Source organism: Ranitomeya variabilis, chromosome 2 (genome assembly GCF_051348905.1).
Source record: "Ranitomeya variabilis isolate aRanVar5 chromosome 2, aRanVar5.hap1, whole genome shotgun sequence".
Classification (NCBI taxonomy): domain Eukaryota; kingdom Metazoa; phylum Chordata; class Amphibia; order Anura; family Dendrobatidae; genus Ranitomeya; species Ranitomeya variabilis.
The window spans coordinates 331,789,054-331,809,985 of NC_135233.1; the positions used below are offsets into that span (position 1 = coordinate 331,789,054).

Genomic DNA, 20,932 nt, shown 5'->3' on the forward strand with positions numbered 1-20,932 from the left:
CCCCACAACAGATATGGACCTTACCCGGATTATTGGCACCTTGATTGCCAAAATAAGAGAGTGTTGGAGAGTGGATCCTAAATAAGCACTGGGATAACCTCACGGCCGATCCTGATTTGGCTGAAATTGTAGGACCACGACCTCAAGGGGCGTTAAATTAAAGATAATCTGGTACACAGTTTCTTTAGGAAAGCCAGTCCAGAGGGCACTTGGTTGGACCGCAAAACCTGTGGGTTTTTTAAGTGTGGCAGTCGTGTTAACTGCAAATGGATGAAACCCTGTTAATTTGTTTGTAGTTCATCCAATGGGAAAAAATACTATCATATAGATTTTTCCAATTGCATGATCTATAAGTCAACTTGCAACTGTCCTAGAGACTATGTGGGTAAAACCACAAGAGAATTTAGGAGGAGAGTGGGTGAGCACATTGGGGAAATTAGGCACAAACGAGACTCCCCTATGGCTAGACATATGAATGAAATACATCAAAGCAATACAGAGAAGGTCTCTTTCAGTGTTGTAGAGGTGGTCACTCCAAGTCCTCCAAGTAGTTTTGATAAACTACTGCTCCAGAAAGAATGTGGATGGATTCATAGATTGGACTCATTGGCCTCTATGGGACTGAATGAAAGTCTATCATATGCCTGTTTCTTGTGAAATATTGGGATTGGTGGGTATCTCATCAAAACAGCTCGCATAGGGTCAAGTATCTAATGCCATGACTAGTATATACCCCATAATTCATGGGGTTCACAGATTATTGTGAAGATCCCATTAATAATTTATAATTGTGATTATAATGCAGTACAGGGGTAGCACTGCTGCAGCCAGGCATGTCCTCTGAAAGCCAGAGGAGTGACTGCTCCAGTAAGGAGGGAAATAGGAGAGCAGGGCAGGCCAGACAGGTGCTGGTAGTGGGGGACTCAATTATTAGGGGAACAGATAGGGCAATCTGTCACAAAGACAGGGATCGTCGAACACTGTGCTGCCTACCTGGCGCTCGAGTGCGACACATCGCTGATCGGGTGGACAGATTACTGGGAGGTGCTGGTGAGGACCCAGCGGTCATGGTGCACATTGGCACAAATGACAAAGTTAGAGGTAGGTGGAAGGTCCTTAACCCCTTCATGACCTAGGGATTTTCCATTTTTCCGTCTTCGTTTTTCGCTCCCCTCCTTCCCAGAGCCATAACTTTTTTATTTTTCCATCAATTTGGCCATGTGAGGGCTTATTTTTTGCGGGACGAGTTGTACTTTTGAACGACTTCATTGGTTTTACCATGTCGTGTACTAGAAAACGGGAAAAAAATTCCAAGTGCGGTGAAATTGCAAAAAAAGTGCAGTCCCACACTTGTTTTTTGTTTGGCTTTTTTGCTAGGTTCACTAAATGCTAAAACTGACCTGCTATTATGATTCTCCAGGTCATTACGAGTTCATAGACATCTAACATGACTAGGTTATTAGTCATATTAGCATATTTCTTGCCAGTGCGCGGATGACAGAAGGACGTCCCCTTGACCATATTGCTACAGCATGCTCAACCCAAGCACGGGAAGTTACCAAGACTAGGACGGCCAAAAGTAGTCTGTAAATCCCTCTTTGAGCTACCTATATCCGACTTCACCAATTCATCTCTCAAACTATGTCCGGATAAATGTGCCATGTCCGGATAAATATGTCTTTAAAGGCACTGGTTTATATATATGAGTCTGTTTGCACATGCTGTATTGAATATGATGTATTAATGATTTGATTTAGGTATCCTTCTTATATGGGGCTGGAGCTTTAGGCTTGAGCTGCGCTGTTCCTATGAGGAGAACTGACATGCGCAGTATCGGTGCCTTTTAGACTGATGTATTGGTGACATGCGCATTATTACCTATGAAGGACTTAGATGCGGCGCATTAAGAAGGAACTTGGACATGCGCAGGCTGGTCGCGCCGTAGTGCTCCGGGATTGAGATCGAGCTCTACGATCATGTGACACACAGCTGTAAGGAGGCCGCCCGATGAAGTGGGGGATGCACTGACCGGATCGTGATAGCGGACATGCACAGATATACAGGCTGGAGGACAGGATGACACCATTATCCTGATTGGATCTGGAGTTTAAAGGACACGCCTATGGGGGTGGTTATCGCTATGGTGATGGAGATGCGATATGATGATTGGTGGGACGTTATGTGTTTACATTTATGCAATGGTAATTCTATTGTGTTATTATGGGTATAGATGAGTGCATAAGAGCGTAATCTAGGGGTTAATATGGGGGTAGCTCATGGGGAATTGTTTTTATTATTATATATATATGTTATAGACGTAGTATGTTTTTTTCTATGTGTGCTAACACCCCATTGGTGCTATTGTAATTGTGGGGTGGGGTTATTTGTATATAATGGTGGTTAGAACGCTGTAGACTGTGCTTGATAACGGTCCATTGATCAAAACGTCGCTGCAGGAGGCAGAATAAAATGTGAGCTGTGCTATTTCACTATCCACTGTGGCGCTGTCCTTCTTGATTCGTTTGGATATGTTATGCTGTCTGGGATGGACTCCCCGGTTTTTGGACGTGTGCTCTGAAGTCCTTGGAGACTGAATGTCTTAAAGGGTGCGGTTTGAATCTTCTATTTTTTTGACATTTAAACCCTTAAGCCCCGAGGGTGGTTTGCACGTTAATGACCGGGCCAATTTTTACAATTCTGACCACTGTCCCTTTATGAGGTTATAACTCTGGAACGCTTCATCAGATCTTGGCAATTCTGACATGGTTTTCTTGTGACATATTGTACTTCATGGTAGTGGTAAAATTTCTTCGATATAACTTGCGTTTATTTGTGAAAAAAAGGAAATTTGGCAAAAATTTTGAAAATTTCGCAATTTTCCAAATTTTAATTTTTATGCCCTTAAATCACAGAGATATGTCACACAAAATACTTAATAAGTAACATTTCCCACATGTCTACTTTACATCAGCACAATTTTGGAACCAAAATTTTTTTTTGTTAGGGAGTTATAAGGGTTAAAAGTTGACCAGCAATTTCTCATTTTTACAACACCATTTTTTTTTTAGGGACCACATCTCATTTGAAGTCATTTTGAGGGGTCTATATGATAGAAAATACCCAAGTGTGACACTATTCTAAAAACTGCACCCCTCAAGGTGCTCAAAACCACATTCAAGAAGTTTATTTACCCTTCAGGTGTTTCACAGGAATTTTTGGAATGTTTAAGTAAAAATGAACATTTAACTTTTTTACACAAAAAATTTATTCAGCTCCAATTTGTTTTATTTTAGCAAAAAATGGACCCCAAAAGTTGTTGTACAATTTGTCCTGAGTACGCTGATACCCCATATGTGGGGGTAAACCACTGTTTGGGCGCATGGCAGAGCTCGGAAGGGAAGGAGCGCCATTTGAGTTTTCAATGCATAATTGACTGGAATTGAGATGGGACGCCATGTTGCGGTTGGAGAGCCCCTGATGTGCCTAAACGTTGAAACCCCCCACAAGTGACACCATTTTGGAAAGTAGACTCCTTAAGGAACTTATCTAGATGTGTGGTGAGCACTTTGACCCAACAAGTGCTTCACAGAAGGTTATAATGCAGAGCCGTAAAAATAAAAAATCATATTTTTTCACAAAAATGATATTTTCACCCCCAATTTTTTATTTTCCCAAGGGTAAGAGAAGAAATTGGACCCCAAAAGTTGTTGTGCAATTTGTCCTGAGTAAGCCGATACCCCATATGTGGGGGTAAACCACTGTTTGGGCACATGGTAGAGCTCGGAAGGGAAGGAGCGCCATTTGAGTTTTCAATGCAAAATTGACTGGAATTGAGATGGGACGCCATGTTGCGTTTGGAGAACCCCTGATGTGCCTAAACAATGAAACCCCCCACAAGTGACACCATTTTGGAAAGTAGACCCCCTAAGAAACTTATCTAGATGTGTGGTGAGCACTTTGACCCACCAAGTGCTTCACAGAAGTTTATAATGCAGAGCCGTAAAAATAAAAAATCATTTTTTCACAAAAATTATCTTTTCGCCCCCAATTTTTTATTTTTCCAAGGGTAAGAGAAGAAATTGGACCACAAAAGTTGTGCAATTTGTCCTGAGTATGCCGATACCCCATATGTGGGGGTAAACCTCTGTTTGGGCCCATGGCAGAGCTCGGAAGGGAAGGAGCGCCATTTGACTTTTCAATGCAAAATTGACTGGAATTGAGATGGTAGATATGAAGATCACTGCACACGTACAAGTTGAAGGTATGCTTAAGGTGGAAATTTTATTTACAGTGGTTTTTTAGAAAAAGCGACTGGTAAGCGTTGACGTTTCGGCTAGTATATAGCCTTGGTCACAACGTCGCTGGAAAAGATACAAATATTTACAATTAGCTATGTATAATGATTGGTGTATATACATATATCAAGAAATGTGCATTTTAATATACAATATATACAATTGTGACATTCATGTACAGAGAAATGTCTCTGTGTGACCCTGTAGCGAGATGTCATGGAATACCATACGTAGATAAAGAAACAATAAGACATACGTATTAAGAGAGATAAGTTTTCAGGAAATGCATATCGTGGTGTCTGTGCCAACACGTATGAACAAGGCAAAAAGGTGGCCTACCTAAAATATGAAGAGTCTATCTTGATTGGAAAATGGTGATATAGAGCAAGGAAATGTATCATCCTGTCAGAAAAAAATAAAAAGAGAGGGGCATGTATACGTGGATGTCCCAGAGGGGTCACCATGATGTATGAGACAATGTGAGGGGGTAATTGAAACCTACCCTGACAATTTGGTTGATTGTCATATATCGTAGGATATTCTTTGCCAATGGTTGGTAGGGATGAGGATGGCAAACCTGTGCCAGGGGCCTGTGGAAAGGTATGTTGGTAAAGATCACCCTGAGACAAATGGGAACAAATCATATGCTGTGTCCCATAGTGTATGGTAGGAGCCTACCCTGGTGGTATATATGGAGACTTATGTGTCCAATGATATGGCGTCCAGACCCCAGTGGGCGTAGTACTATAAGGCCCAGCGTTTGTCCGGTAGTGCCTGTGAAAGTTGATAATGTTATGGTAACGATCGTAAGGCATAATAGTATGAAAATAATGTGGGTATACTTATCTTTGGAGTTGTGACCTACATCCATAGGTGGCGCAGCGGTGTGAGGCTGACACTTCCGTGTCTAAGCTGAGACTGGCGCTGGGTGACTGTGCGCGCTTCTAATCATGTGGTGCTGCGAGGTCATGTGACCGGAAGTAGAGGAGACGCCGGCGCTTGCGCTGTACAGGCTGCATTAGTGTGTGGCCGGCAAAATTTGTGTGTTGTCATGGGGATCGAGTGGGGAAACCAGCGCCTGCGCAGTTGTGCTCTATTGTGGGCTGAGTTGAAACTGGAAGGGAAGAAGGGGCGGAGGGAAGCAGGGACAGAGATAGAAAGGGAGGGCAATATCTTGGATCTATTGTAATCGTGTGTAAAGTGAATACATCTATATATATTTTAAGTGAATACTGGTCATGTAAATTACAGGATAAGTTTGAGAATTATATTGTTATACAATTATGCTGTATTGGTATCCATGAATAATTTACAAACACATTTGTTGAAATCATATATATTATTGACAATAATTGCAACTAAGTAGGAGTCCAAACCATATGAGGAAAAAGGGAAAAGGGAAAAAAAACACAAAGGGACAAAGAGAGAAGAAGAAAACGGAAACTTAGATAGACTCTATATTGTGGTAGGGGATCTTACCAACTCCACCGGGGGGAATTGCCGAGTGGATGCGTGCGACTATTCAATGGGTCTAGGGAAAGAAATACATTATGTTAGCCAATCTATTTCTCGATTGAGACCCCTTGGGCTGAGTGTGTCCAACGTGTAGATCCAGTAAGTTTCACGCTGTTTTAATAGTTGGGTGTGGTTCCCACCCCGCCTTGGTCTGGGAACTTTTTCAAGAACTTGGAACCGTAATTGGGATATATTGTGCCTGGCTTCCTGGAAGTGTGCAGGTAGAGGTAGCCAGGTCTTGCCACATCTGATGGTGGATTTGTGGCTTGAGATACGATCTCTAATGGCCTGGATGGTTTCGCCTACATACAGTAAGCCACACGGACACTTGATGATATACACTACATAGTTGGATTCGCAGGTATGATAGTCCCTAATGGGGTAGGTTTTTCCTGTGCGTGGATGAATTACCTCACTCCCTTTGATGATATTAGAGCAGCACATACAACTTAAGCATGGAAATGTGCCCCTTCTTTTTTGTCCACTCAATGTGCGAGTTAGTGTTTGTTTACGAGATCCAATGTCGGCCCTAACCAATTTGTCTCTAATGTTTGGTGGTCTGCGTAGGCACATTAGGGGGGGATTTCTGAAGATCTCCACTTTGGGATAAGCTTTGGTAAGCAAGGGCCATTGTCTATGGATCAAGTTGTGAATTCTTTGCATGGAGGGGTGATGGCCGTGGACAAAAGGTAATCTCGATGGTTTCTGTGGTGGAATAGCTGCAGAATCTGTGTCTGACAGTATCTTAGTCATTTCCGTGTTCAGAAGTGTACATGGATATTGTCTGTCTTCGAATTTTTTGGACATTTCGCTCAGTCTGGTTTGTCTGACAGTGGGGCTAGATACGATTCTGGAGACTCTTTTAAATTGAGATCGGGGAAGGCTGTTTCTTGTGGATTTAGGGTGGCAGCTATTGTACAAAAGAAGGTTGTTACGATCGGTAGGTTTGCTGTAGATATCGGTGGTAAGGACACCTTGGGTATCTTTGCATATTTTGGTGTCCAGGAAGGTAATAGTTTCCATGTGATGTGAAATAGAAAACTTGAGTTCCGGTCTGACCCTGTTGATGGTATTGTAGAATGTGGTTAAAGAGGTGTGGTCACCCTGCCAAATACAGAAAATATCATCTATGTAACGGTACCATAGAAGGGCATGTTGTTGAAATAATGAGTTAGGGTAAATAAAGTCTTGTTCAAAGCGGTCCATGTATAGATTGGCGTACGCCGGGGCTACATTTGAGCCCATTGCGGTCCCGCACGTTTGGACGTAAAAGTCATCCTCAAAAAGGAAATAATTTTCCCTGAGTACCAGATTGAGTAATTCCAGACAGAGATCGTGGGAACGTGTGTCAATTTTGGCTTCAGTTAGTGTGAGGGAGACAGCCTCAATCCCCTTGTCATGTGAGATTGAGGTATATAGGCTACTAACATCTAAGGTGTATAAGATGCTGTTAGCTGGAACCGTGTTAATGTCTTGGATTTTTTTCAAAAAGTCGCTAGTGTCCAGGATGAAGGATTTAGTTTTGTGAGTATATGGCGTGAGCAATTTTTCTAGGTAGATGGATATGGGGTTGAGGATTGAATCGGTGGATGCTACAATGGGGCGTCCTGGTGGATTCTGCAGGTTTTTGTGGATTTTTGGGAGAATGTATAGTACTGGGGTTACTGGATGTTCATTTGTCAGGTATGTTTTGGTTTTGGCATCAATAGTTTTTAATTGTGAATGTTTAGTAAGAATGGCATCAATCTTTCTACGGATGTTATAGACAGGATCAGATTGGATTTTTTTATATGTGGTGGTGTCTGATAGCTGTCTTTTGACCTCAGCTGTGTATTGATTTTTGTTCATCACTACGACAGCCCCTCCCTTATCTGCGGGTTTGATGATAATGTTGCTGTTGTTTTTGAGTGAAAATAGTGCCTGTTTTTCTGGTGGTGTTAAATTGTGTCGGACTGGGAGAAGACCTACACGTTGGTCATGGATAGTCTCCTTAATGTCTTTATCCAAGAGATCAATGAAGGTCTCTACGGCATGGTTTGTCTTGGGAGGCATAAAATTGCTGGGATTTCTCAATCCCAGTTGGTCCAATGTGATTAGTGGCCCTCCGTCCCGATTAGGTAATATACCTAGTGTGTTACCAGTGAAGTATGGATTGACCTCAAAGTGTACTTTTAGTCTTATGCTGCGGTAGAAACTTTGTAGATCTTTTTCTAGCTGGAAGGAGTCCCATCTGGGGGTTGGGCAGAAAGATAGACCTTTGTTCAGTACCTTTAGTTCTAAAGGGGAAAGAGAGTAATCAGAAATGTTCACAACTAGGTTTGGACCCCTACCTGTGATCGAAGTGTCATCTGGCGTTCTCGATCTTTTCCTTCTCGACCTCCTACATGGCGTCCGCTTGGGCCTAAAAAAGCCGTTCTTGTGGTTGAGGCTCCGCCAGTGTCGCTTCCAGAGCCCGGGGAGGATCCCCCAGCCGGTGAGGAGTCCCCGGATGCTGTGTATCTTTCTGGGCGGCGTGATCTCGGATATTGTCTTCTGTGGGCTGTTTCCTCCCATCGATAGACTCTGTTGTTCAGGTAGTCCTCGGTGTCTCTTTGAAATTTGGTCCGTTTTTGGAATTGAGATGGGACGCCATGTTGCGTTTGGAGAGCCCCTGATGTGCCTATACATTGAAACTCCCCACAAGTGACACCATTTTGGAAAGTAGGCCCCCTAAGGAACTTATCTAGATGTGTGGTGAGCACTTTGACCAACCTAGTGCTTCACAGAAGTTTATAATGCAGAGCCGTAAAAATAAAAAATCATATTTTTTCACAAAAATGATCTTTTTGCCCCCAATTTTGTATTTTCCCAAGGGTAAGAGAAGAAATTGGACCCCAATAGTTGTTGTGCAATTTGTCCTGAGTACGCTGATACCCGATATGTGGGGGTAACCTACTGTTTGGGCGCATGGCAGAGCTCGGAAGGGAAGGAGCGCCGTTTGACTTTTCAATACAAAATTGACTGGAATTGAGATGGGACACCATGTCGCGTTTGGAGAGCCTCTGATGTGCCTAAACATTAAAACCCCCCACAAGTGACACCATTTTGGAAAGTAGACCCCCTAAGGAACTTATCTAGATGTGTTTTGAGAGCTTTGAACCCTCAAGTGTTTCACTACAGTTTATAACGCAGAGCCGTGAAAATAAAAATTCTTTTTTTTTCACAAAAATGATTTTTTAGCTCCCAGTTTTGTATTTTCACAAGGGTAACAGGATAAATTGGACCCCAAAAGTTGTTGTCCAATTTGTCCTGAGTATGCTGATACCCCATATGTGAGGGCAAACCACTGTTTGGGTGCATGGCAGAGCTCGGAAGGGAAGGAGTGCCATTTGGAATGCAGACTTAGATGGATTGGTCTGCAGGCGTCACGTGGCATTTGCAGAGCCCCTGATGTACCCAAACAGTAGAAACCCCCATAAGTGACCCCATATTGGAAACTAGACCTCCCAAGGAACTTATCTAGATGTGTTGTGAGAACTTTGAACCCCCAAGTGTTTCACTACAGTTTATAACGCAGAGCCGTGAAAATAAAAAATCCTTTTTTTTCCCACAAAAATGATATTTAGCCCCCCAAATTTTTATTTTCCCAAGGGTAGCAAGAGAACTTGGACCCCAAAAGTTGTTGTCCAATTTGTCCCGAGTACGCTGATACCCCATATGTTGGGGTAAACCCCTGTTTGGGTGCACGGGAGAGCTCGGAAGGGAAGGAGCACTGTTTTACTTTTTCAACGCAGAATTGGCTGGAATTGAGATCGGACGCCATGTCGCGTTTGGAGAGCCCCTGATGTGCCTAAACAGTGGAAACTCCCCAATTCTAACTGAAACCCTAATCCAAACACACCCCTAACCCTAATCCCAACAGTAACCCTAACCACACCCCTAACCCTGACACACCCCTAACTCTAATCCCAACCCTAATCCCAACCGTAAATGTAATCCTAACCCTAACCCTAACCCTATCTTTAGCCCCAACCCTAACCCTAACTTTAGCCCCAACCCTAGCCCCAACCCTAACCCTAGCCCTAACCCTAGCTCTAACCCTAGCTCTAACCCTAGCCCTAACCCTAGCCCTAACCCTAGCTCTAACCCTTGCCCTAACCCTAGCCCTAATGGGAAAATGGAAATAAATACATTTTTTTAATTTTATTATTTTTCCCTAACTAAGGGGGTGATGAAGGGGGTTTGATTTACTTTTATAGCGTTTTTTTATAGCGGATTTTTATGATTGGCAGCTGTCACACACTAACAGACGCTTTTTATAGCAAAAAAGTTTTTGCGTCTCCACATTTTGAGACCTATAATTTTTCCATATTTTGGTCCACAGAGTCATTTGAGGTCTTGTTTTTTGCGGGACGAGTTGACGTTTTTATTGGTAACATTTTCGGGCATGTGACATTTTTTGATCGCTTTTTATTCCGATTTTTGTGAGGCAGAATGACCAAAAACCATCTATTCATGAATTTCCTTTGGGGGGGGGGGGCGTTTATATCGTTCCACGTTTAGTAAAATGGATAAAGCTGTTTTATTCTTCGGGTCAGTACGATTACAGCAATACCTCATTTTTTTTATGTTTTGGCGCTTTTATACGATAAAAACTATTTTATAGAAAAAATAATTGTTTTGGCATCGCTTTATTCTGAGGACTATAACTTTTTTATTTTTTCGCTGATGATGCTGTATGGCAGCTTTGTTTTTGCGGGACAAGATGACGTTTTCAGCGGTACCATGGTTATTTATATCCATCTTTTTGATCGCGTGTTATTCTACTTTTTGTTCGGCAGTATCATAATAAAGCGTTGTTTTTTGCCTCATTTTTTTTTCTTTCTTTTTTTGGTGTTTACTGAAGAGGTTAACTAGTGGGACAGTTTTATAGGTCGGGTCATTACAGATGCGGCGAAACTAAATATGTGTACTTTTATTGTTTTTTTTTTATTTAGATAAAGAAATGTATTTATGGGAATAATATATATATTTTTTTTTATTTAGGAATTTTTTTTTTTTTTTTAACACATGTGGAATTTTTTTTTTTTACTTTTTTACTTTGTCCCGGGGGAGACATTGCAGATCGCTGATCTGACAGTTTGCACAGCACTCTGTCAGATCAGCGATCTGACTTCCAGCACTGCAGACTTGCCAGCGCCTGCTCTGATCAGGCGCTTGGTAAGCCACCTCCGTACAGGACCCGGATGCAGCCCCGCGGCCATTTTGGATCCGGAGCCTGCAGGGAGAGGAGGTAAGAGACGCGTTTCTCCGAGGGTCTCAGGGAAGCCCACAGGGAGCCCCCTCCCTGCGCGATGCTTCCCTATACCGCTGGAACACTGCGATCATGTTTGATCGCTGTGTGCCGGGGGTTAATGTGCCGGGGTGGTCCGTGACCGCTCCTGGCACATAGTGCTGGATGTCAGCTGCGATAGTCAGCTGACACCCAGCCGCGATCGATCGCATATGATGTACTATCCCGTCACTGGGCATTAAGTCCCAGGTCACCTTGACGGGATAGTACGTCATATGGGATTAAGGGGTTAATCCAACACAATGGGCAGCACTTTGTACACATTTTATAAGTGGTCATAAACTTGTAAATAACCCATGAAAGAATAAAGATACATTAAAACCAAGCACACCATTGTTTTTCTTGTGAAATTCTCAATAAGTTTGTGTCGCATGACCCTCTTCCCATGGTCACCACCCATCTTGAAACGTTTTCCCCCTCCCATATACTAATGTTCCACAAACGGGAAGTTGATATCACCAACCATTCCCATTTTATTTAGTTGTATCCATATAAATGGCCTACCCTGTATAGTTATTATTCAATATACTATTTTGGATCTTAATTTCGAAAGTCTAAACAACGCTAACTTTCCATTTAGCTGTACATTTTAAAGTTGCACATTTAAAAAAAAAATAAAAAAAGGTATGGCCAAAAAATTCCCTGATCATGTTTATCCTAGAAAGGCTGCACACAACAGCACATCACATATATTGTTGCTTATGTCTTTGGAATAAATTCAGATATTCAAATAACTGTAGAAAATGGGTTTCGCTAAGCAATTGGTATACAATGGTTCAGTGCAGATAAGCCATTAATTACAGATGCGATGACCCAGTGGTGTCTTACTAATGCCAAGCCAGGTATGGTGGTCATCTATCAAGCTTTACATGGAACAACAAGCAGAGTCCGACCTGTATACAAGCTGAACCATTGTTACATGCTGGATAAACACACTCACCTTGTCTGAATGACAATGTGCTTTTGTTACTACAAAAAGAAACTTGAATAAATAAAAGGCATCTATGTAAACAATGTATAATTATTAATTGGTTATTGTTTTATTATATTAAATGGTATGGGTTTAGTAGGTTATTTGTGCAAATTATTTTTTTTTGGGGGGGTGAACCTCTGAACAGTAAAAACAGAGCTATTTTCTATGTGTTCTGTTCTGGACATACAAACTGCCATGACTGCATGACTTCCGAAACTAATATTTGGCCACAGAGGGTCACGAGTTGTTCGCTGGGCCAACCTCGTCAGAAAAGGAAACTCAGAAGACACATCCTGTATCGGAGCTGCCATTGAAATGAATGGAGAGAGGTGCGCATGCGCGGCTACCACTCCTCTGACAGCAGTGTGCGGCATAGCCCCATTCTCACGATAGATTTGGGCCATAGGGATGTGACTTGTATCAGTTACATTTATGGCATATAATGTGGATACATGTATTAGACAGGAATACTTCTTTAAGTTGAAACTTAAAGTCAATCTGTCATGGTATGATAATGAAGACAGGAGGCATAAATACGCAGCGTCAAATCCGTAGCAAATCCTGAACATGGGAATGTACCCATACTGTTTTTTTAAATCAGTCTACAAAAAAAGTTTCATAATTGCAAATACATTGTTTTGTATTATAAATACATTACTTTATTCAATAATGATTCTGTCAGCCTGTATTATACTCCAGAGCTGAACTGAATTCATAATTCTTCACAGTACGATTATTTCAGCATAATGAATCGTGTGGTGAAATGGACTTTAACAAAACTGATATTTTATATAATAAAAGCTTTATTTTTAATCGCTTTTATGCAGTAGGATTGCCCACAACCATTGTTTTATATTGTTTTAGTCTTTGGAGTGAAATTATTCATGTATTTCATGCAGTAGGATACCCGTTGACCATTTGTATATTTGTAGTATTTGGTGTGAAATTATTCATAAAGTTTGACAAAGGTGAAGAATAAGACCGAGCACCAATAATCAAAGAGTGGTAACTTTTATTCACCCATAGATTTCCAGTGGTTCTAAATCAAGCATAGATTGTAAGCTTGCGAGCAGGGCCCTCATTCCTCCTGGTATCTGTTTTGAACTGTGATTTCTGTTATGCTGTAATGTCTGTTGTCTGTATAAGTCCCCTCTATAAGTTGTAAAGCGCTGCGGAATATGTTGGCGCTATATAAATAAAATTATTATTATTATTAAGCATAATCAGATAATAAATACTAAAAAAAAAACAGAATTATTTTTGAATGTTATGCATTTTCTTTTTAATTTCCCAAGATTAGTTTCACATGTCCATTATTTACAAGGCAAGTACAGACTGTGATGTCCAAACCAGCCGTGAGTGGTGTCCCGACCCAAGCTCCAAAAACTCATATGAGTTTGCTGAGATCGGGTCTTGAGACTCAGCCAGATCAGAAATCATGTTCCTGACTCAGACCATGAATGTTGGAAGTGAGAATCCAGACTTTGAGGGCTTTTCCTTTTGTGTTAAAATATTTTTGTTAGGTCTTATTCACATGTGTATGTTTCACTGACAACACACCGGCATATCATATTCTATCGGGCTATTTAGCATGTCAGTTTATTTATTTTTTTGCTGACCTGTTGTCCTCATAAGAATACATGACATTTCCAAGTCTGGTCCATTTTGTAGACAATTTTGCTTGTTCAAGAGAATGTTTTATTCACTGTGTTAGGGTTGGCGGAACGCACCGAATATATATATATATGAGACAGTTGGTGCGTTTGCAACCCATGATCCACCGTGCAGGAGAGAAACCTGCTGCTAATAATAGGCGGTACTATATGGCGGTATTAGTGAACTCTGTTACTTCACAGATTCGCTAGAATAGCAAGGTGCTGTGCCCTGTTAACCTCACAGAGGAACACAGCTACCAAACAGAGCAAAACTGTGGTCATTCAGTTAGAATAGCAGACAAACAACTCCTCACCGGAGGTGCCGGTATTCTAGGGGCTTATTTCAGCCAAACCCTGACCACATACAAGCATGACCACACTGGCGCTGAGCTCTTTAACATTGGTTTGATACTAGCGCATGGCCAAGTGGCCATGTGAACCTTTTATAGTTTTAGCACTCAAGGACCTTCCTAGTGGTCCAACAGTAACCGCTTCAGGACCTGCGCATGTGACCCCCGACCTCCAATGGGAGGTCTTCCCGTGGGCATGCTCAGTATGGGAAAAGCGGGACTTAGTCCCAGAAAGAGCTGCTCGCTGCTGAACATTGCTGGCTACAATGACAGAGCCTGGAAGGGCAGTAGTAACCAGTCATCCAGTATCAGCCTGAGCCAGACGCTGGGACCGACGTCTCCGCTGAGCAGGCTCCACTGCTTCTGGAGGAGAATGCGAGATCACAGCAGACATGGTTCGAGATTCCCCTTGTGCAGCGGCGGGAACTTGACACCTAACAGACTGGTTGCTTAAAGGTTCTTGTGAAGCTTCATTCTATTTTTTTTACAAGAAAAATGGATGACACGCAGATGTCAAAAATGGACAAATGGATAAAAAAAAAATTTAAAAAGAGAACAATCGTACCCGATGAAAAATTGCAGAAAATCAATGTCAGAATGACTGTACTATCCAGATATTAAAATTGGTATTAGCTAAAATATGAGTGAGTCCAAGTGTATTCAGTCTTTGCCCCTCCCCTGGTCTGCAGCTTGTATGGAGTATGAGATAGCAGCAGCAGAAAGAAGGGACACTGGTGAGCTGTCAATCAGGCTGGGTGGGCAGAATTTGGGTTTAAAGTCGACCTTTCACCAAATTTGTCATGATGAACTGGATACTCGATGTAATGGATGCTGTAGAGCTGCTGCCTCCTTATGATTGGGAAACTCATACAAGGAGAAGAAGTACACGCCTCCAGTGAAAACTATCTGATAACACCAACTTGGATTTAAGAAAAGTTAACTCATTATGTGCCAAATACATTGTTAATATCACCACAGCACAGAGGTGAAATAAAAAAACCAAAACAGAACTTTTTTTTCTGCTCTGCAAGAAAAATTGAATGAAATTTTTTTTTTAAATTTTCAAAAATGATTATACAGCTATTTCTGAAATTGATTTTTAAAGTAAGCAAACAAGCCTCATCAGGTCCAATTTTTTTTTTTTTTTTTTTTTTTTTTTTAAATCTAATGAATAATGTATTTATATTGTGAATTTTGGTAACGTAGCTACTTTAATATTCCCGCAGTGACACCGTGAAGAAAATGAAGCGTTATGCAATTTCTATTGAATTCAATGGCCTGTCCATATCGTAGATCCGTGTGCTGATCCCTCTGCAGCAGGAGACACTGTTTGTAGCCACTTTCTCCTCTTTATTAACTCAGAAATCCATCATAGGAAACTTGAAAATATTTTTCCTATTTGTTTCTACTAATTGTTTCTAGTGTTGTTTTAGGCGCATCATCTGTTATTTCTACAGCAATCTATATAAACCGTATTTTCCTGAATGTCTGACGTTTGTTTCCTTCTCTATAAAGCCCTATAATTGCAAGATATTGGAAACAAATTTGAGCCGTCTTCGGTTGACTTCTGCTGTCCTCTTCATAGCTTTTTGTGTCCTTAAGAAAAAAAAATTGATATTGATTTAATATTGTACAAATACATTTTCCTACAAATTCTCCTTGTTGCCAGCGGAAGGCACTAATCGATCAAAAACAAATCATAGATGCGCTGAGCAGATCAGTGTCTTGTGCATCGCTAATGCTTCAGCAGACATGATATTATAGTGGGCAAACTGGAACCAGACTCTGGACCATTTTAATTATAGATGTGGTATGAGATTTAAAGGAAAATATCACCTTTAAGTCTCACAAGTCCATGATGAAAAAAGAGTTTCCTTGTTCTCATTTTCACATCGCTGTACTGTATTTAAAGTAAGAAAAAAATTACCGTAGCGTTAAAGGGGTTATCCAGGCTTGGGGCTCAAGTCTGCATGCTGGCGCAGGGTGCGGGTGATTATGTAACTGCAAGTATGCGATTTGCATACTTCTGGCCATATTAAAACTAGACGAGTCCAGCATCACTCATTACACTTGCATTGAGAAAGGCCGAGCATGTCTAGTTGGCATGTGACCACATGTGTGCAAATCGCATACTTGCCGTAAAGCGCCCTCTCACTCCTTGTGTCACCTCCAGAGAATCCTGACAGTGCACAGATAGAGTGGCTGCAAACTTGAACTCCAAGATTTGACAAACCCTTTAAGTAAAAAAACTCTATCCATGGAACCGTATAGCGGATTTAAAAAAAAAAAACAACAGCCAACTTTTTTTTAAATATACGTGTAACACAAAAACTTGATTTGAACTATAGGTCACATTCTGATTATAGTAGCTTTTCTTTTAAAAAGTGAGATTTTGGCAGCAGCAGGGAGGAGGGTCACTGAAGAGCCGAGTGGGAGGAGATTGTATTAAAATTTTAGATATAAAAGTATTTTAGATGCATTGGAACAATAAAATTGGTTGCAACGTTGGACATTTTAAATATTTTATTTTTAATTTAAAAATGTTTCCACTGTTTTAACATTCATGGTTACAGTAATTGAAATTATTTGATCTTTGGGGGTCAGATTGCTGGGACTCTCACAGATCCCAAAATGGGGCTCAAGCATTTGATTGAAGTGGCAGTTAAGCATGCTCACCACCAATTCATTTATCATCTGTGGGAAAGCTAGAGTTAGCCTTATTGGTTTTCCCAACTCCTTATCATGGAACTTACATATTGACTAGGCAACAGTTGGATTTGACTTCATATGAAGGATGTCGACGTTCTGAATGAGACAGTATCACAGATAAATATAAGTATGGAATCCATGGAAATATTTGCAATGCAAAGTTATGAAACATTCATAAAATGTATCTGGTTCTCATGGTGTGCAGTCCGTTCTAAAAGGTCTAAGTTCTCAAGATCACTCTACTACTGTTGGTTGAAGGCATCAAAAATGTATTATTATTATCAACAAGAGATGCTATGAATTGATTGGCAGCTGTAGACGAAGCACTGAGCTCCCATCTGGTGGCCACCGATTACGGATGTGGCTGCTGGACCAAGTCCGACAAATAGAGTCACAACATCTGTAAAGAGCTCCAACCACCTTAACTATTTCCTTACATGTGACATATGCTGCAGTTGAAATTCTAAGATGCGACCGTGGTATCTAAGTGGGGGGGAGGCCCATGTCTTCCTGTCTCTCCTCCGCCTCTGCAATGGTGTTATTATTGCAGTAGAGGACCTACTAATTCCTAAACTTGTTCCACAAAAACAGGCCCTCAAATGTCCTTTGATAGAACAATAACAAATATTGGTTTTGAAAGAAAGGGATGACAAAAGGGAAAAATATCTGTTGGTGGAAAAGGTTAAGAATGTAGTAAGCACAACGTTGTTGTCTTTTTTACCTTTTTAGATATGGGCAAAAATTAAAAACTGAGCTGGACTATAAGATGGAATACGTGCAAAGTGTAAGAGCTCATTCACACTGTTGTCATTTCATAGACAACACCCGCCCCCCCCCAAAAAAATGAGCATATACCCTACAGCAAGTAAATCAGTAAATGGTAATAGTACATGTAAATAACATAGGGTACGTAGTTAACAGTAATTTGACCGAAAAAGCATAAACGCCATCCCACAAGGTGTACCCATCGGGACAGTCCTAACCTATCTCTAGTATCAAAACCTTACCTTGTGCCAAACAACGTCAATGTGAATAAGGGCTGAGCAGGGCAGGACCAGTCTTAGACACCCATCCATCGGAAGCTATATAGATGGAATAGTTAGCACAAAAGGGGGACCACACCCCCTGTTTTTACAAAATGCAAAAGGTTACAGCAAAACCAACAAGAGCGAGCTGGACTATAAATTGGTACAGGAGCAAAGTGTAAGAGAATGTTCACACTGTGGCCATTTTGTAGACAAAACCAAAGAAAAAACAAACATGTGAATATACCCAGTAGCAAGTAAATCAGTAAATGATAAAAGCTTTAATGCTTTTTGGTTAAATTAGCGTTAACTGAGTACCCTATGTTATTTACATGGACTATTATCATTTACTAATTTACTTGCTGTAGGGTATATGTTCATCTTTTTGTTTTTTTTATTAGAGTTTTGTCTTTGTAGATAAAGGAATGTTGTTTGAGGATGAATGTTTAATTTAATTATAGAAAAACCTGAAGAAAATAGTTATAAGAGGTAATTACTTTTGTGGAAAAGTAGATTGTATAAAGTGTCCAATCTATGCAAAAGTTTTGGCATTCTGGGTGGTGTTGAGTTCTCAGAAGATCCAGGGCCCAGGATAAAAACTATGTTAAACTAGTGCAAGACATGATAATTTCTTCTTTTTTTACGCATTACAGAGGTACTTAAATAGTCCAGACAAGCGATCATAGTTTTGTAATATTATGTTCAGCAAATATGTGCAGAAATGTTATATTGTTCAGTTCATGAGACACTTGGTTATTGTTAAATGGGCTAAACAATAATAGATTATTTATCACCCCTCACTATGCATGCAGCCAGCCGGTGTGTTACTTCCTGTGCCAGCCAGCTCATAGATTATGTTTTTCATGCAAAGCTGACTAAAGTTTCCCATACTTCACACATTACCGTAAATATTTCTCACAACTGAAGATACAAGTATACAGTACTGTGGCATGTAAAAGTTTTGGCACCCCTGTTCAAATTTACTGTTATTGTGAACAGCTAAGCAAGTTGAAAACAAAATGAACTCTAAAAGCCTAATGTTAAAGATGATACATTTCCTTTGCATTTTAGGCAAAAATATATAAATATTTCCATGTTTTACATTTTAAAAATTACAAAAAGGAAAATGGGCCGATGCTAAAGTTTTGGGCACCCTGCGTGGTTAGCACCTAGTAGCACCCAGCTTTTCAAGTATCACAGCCTGTAAATGCTTTTTGTAGCCAGTCAAGAGTCTTTTAATTCTTGTTTGAGGATTTTTTTTTATCCATTCCTCCTTGGAAAATTCTTCCAGTTCTGTAAGATTCCTGGGTCGTCTTGCATGCACTTCTATTTTGAGATCTAGCCACAGATTTTCAGTGAGGTTCAAATCAGGGGACTGTGAGGGCCGACTTACCATAAATCATATAGATTTGTGTCTTTAGTCATTTTATCTGCTTTACTAAAATATTCGATGAATTGATTTCATACATTTCAAGATTTGAACCGTAATTACCTCGATTGTTCGTGTTCTGGCAAGCATTCGTCTTTCTATAACCATATGTGTCCTCCGCTATCTTTGTCTGTGAAGATACCACTGCTGATTACTCATTCACAATTTCTTATTTCTTATTATAAATGTTGCGTTTTACAAAAAAAATCCCAATTATAACCAATTGTATAGAACACAGCTAGAAAGCTTCTGCTTTTGAGGAATAAGATGGAAAGGCACTGAGTGAAATAAAAGCAAGGTTCCTGCGCTGAATTAGGGGGGCACATACAATAATACAAAGACACTGTTCTAATTATTAACAAGGAGATTGTTAAAAGGCAAATTCCTTTTTAGAAAATCCCAGCCGAAATGCAGAAATATTGTTGCTGTGCCTTGGATAAGCAGAGCAGATGTTGCAATGTTGTCCCTATAGATCTTCCCTCTCCAATCTCTCTCCAGATGCTTGTATATGACATGATGCTATCAAATTTATTTTAGGCTCTTTAGCGGAGCATTAAAATCCTTAAACAAATCACTACCTCCACCATAAAACTGTTCCGATCACAGTCTGGGGTTTATTCTGTTGTTTGTTTTTGGACATGGAGAATAGAGCAGAATACACAATAAAATAAACTAATGTCCTCTATATAATAGAATCCGGTTGAATAGTGCAAATCTGTGTTTATAGAATAGGGGGAAAATTATTGAGGATGCGCACTCTAACCAGTGGCGTAACTAGAGTCCTATGGGCCCTGGTGTAAATATTGGACCTGGGCCTCCACCTGCATGTTGGTCATATGTATGGGCCCTTGTAGCATTCTAGATCCTATAAAGATATGCATGTTCAACTCCATGTAATAATGTCTCCTGTCCTTGCCCCTTACTGTAATAGTGTCTTCATCCTGGCCCCTTCCAGTACTAATACCCCCATATTTTGGGCCCTTCCAGTAATAATACCCCCCATCCTGCTCCCCATGCTATATCATTGTCCCCCATCATGCGTCCCTTCCTGATACAATGCCCCCCATCCTGGGTTCCTTCCTGGTACAATGCCCCTATCCTGGGTTCCTTCCTGATACAATGCCCCCCATCCTGGGTTCCTTCCTGGTACAATGCCCCCCATCCTGGGTTCCATTCTGGTACAATGCCCCCCATCCTGGGTTCCTTCTTATTACAGTGCCCCCCATCCTGGGCCCCTTCTGTTCTTCTCTAGTAAATTTTAAAAAGAAATTATTATTTTTCCTTTCCTCTGCTCCCACATCATGCGGCGTCCTGCTCTATAGCCGGCGCAGGAACTTGCAGTTTACTTCTGCGCGCCAACACGAGCATCTAATGTGCATGCGCCGGGAAATAAGGAATAGCACTGATGTCCTTGAAGTAAAGATGGCGCTTGTGCACTACAGTACTTAGCTGTGCCCTCGGCAGGGTGGCGTAGGGAAGAAGGATGGTGATCGTAGGAAGAAAGGAGGCGCCACATCAAGACCAGAGACGCCAATCGGGCTGAATTCTGCCATCTCTAGGTATAATAAAAGGGATTTTTTGTACTATGTAGAGAGGATTGGAGACACACATACAACTTACTAGAATGCTGTAAAAGAGGCCTTAAATGT

The 20,932-nt window shown here is 40.9% G+C and overlaps 1 protein-coding gene and 1 long non-coding RNA gene across 2 annotated transcripts in view; one reads left to right on the forward strand and one right to left on the reverse strand.

Moving 5' to 3' along the window:
• GPC3 (glypican 3) overlaps nucleotides 1-20,932 on the forward strand; it is a 726,510-nt gene that overhangs the window by 238,436 nt on the left and 467,142 nt on the right. The window lies entirely within an intron of this gene.
• On the reverse strand, nucleotides 4,274-8,339 carry LOC143805734 (uncharacterized). The gene is made up of 3 exons (XR_013221311.1): nucleotides 8,141-8,339; nucleotides 5,775-5,826; nucleotides 4,274-4,361 (listed from the first exon to the last, which is right to left on the reverse strand). It is a non-coding gene; the product is annotated as an uncharacterized LOC143805734 (long non-coding RNA).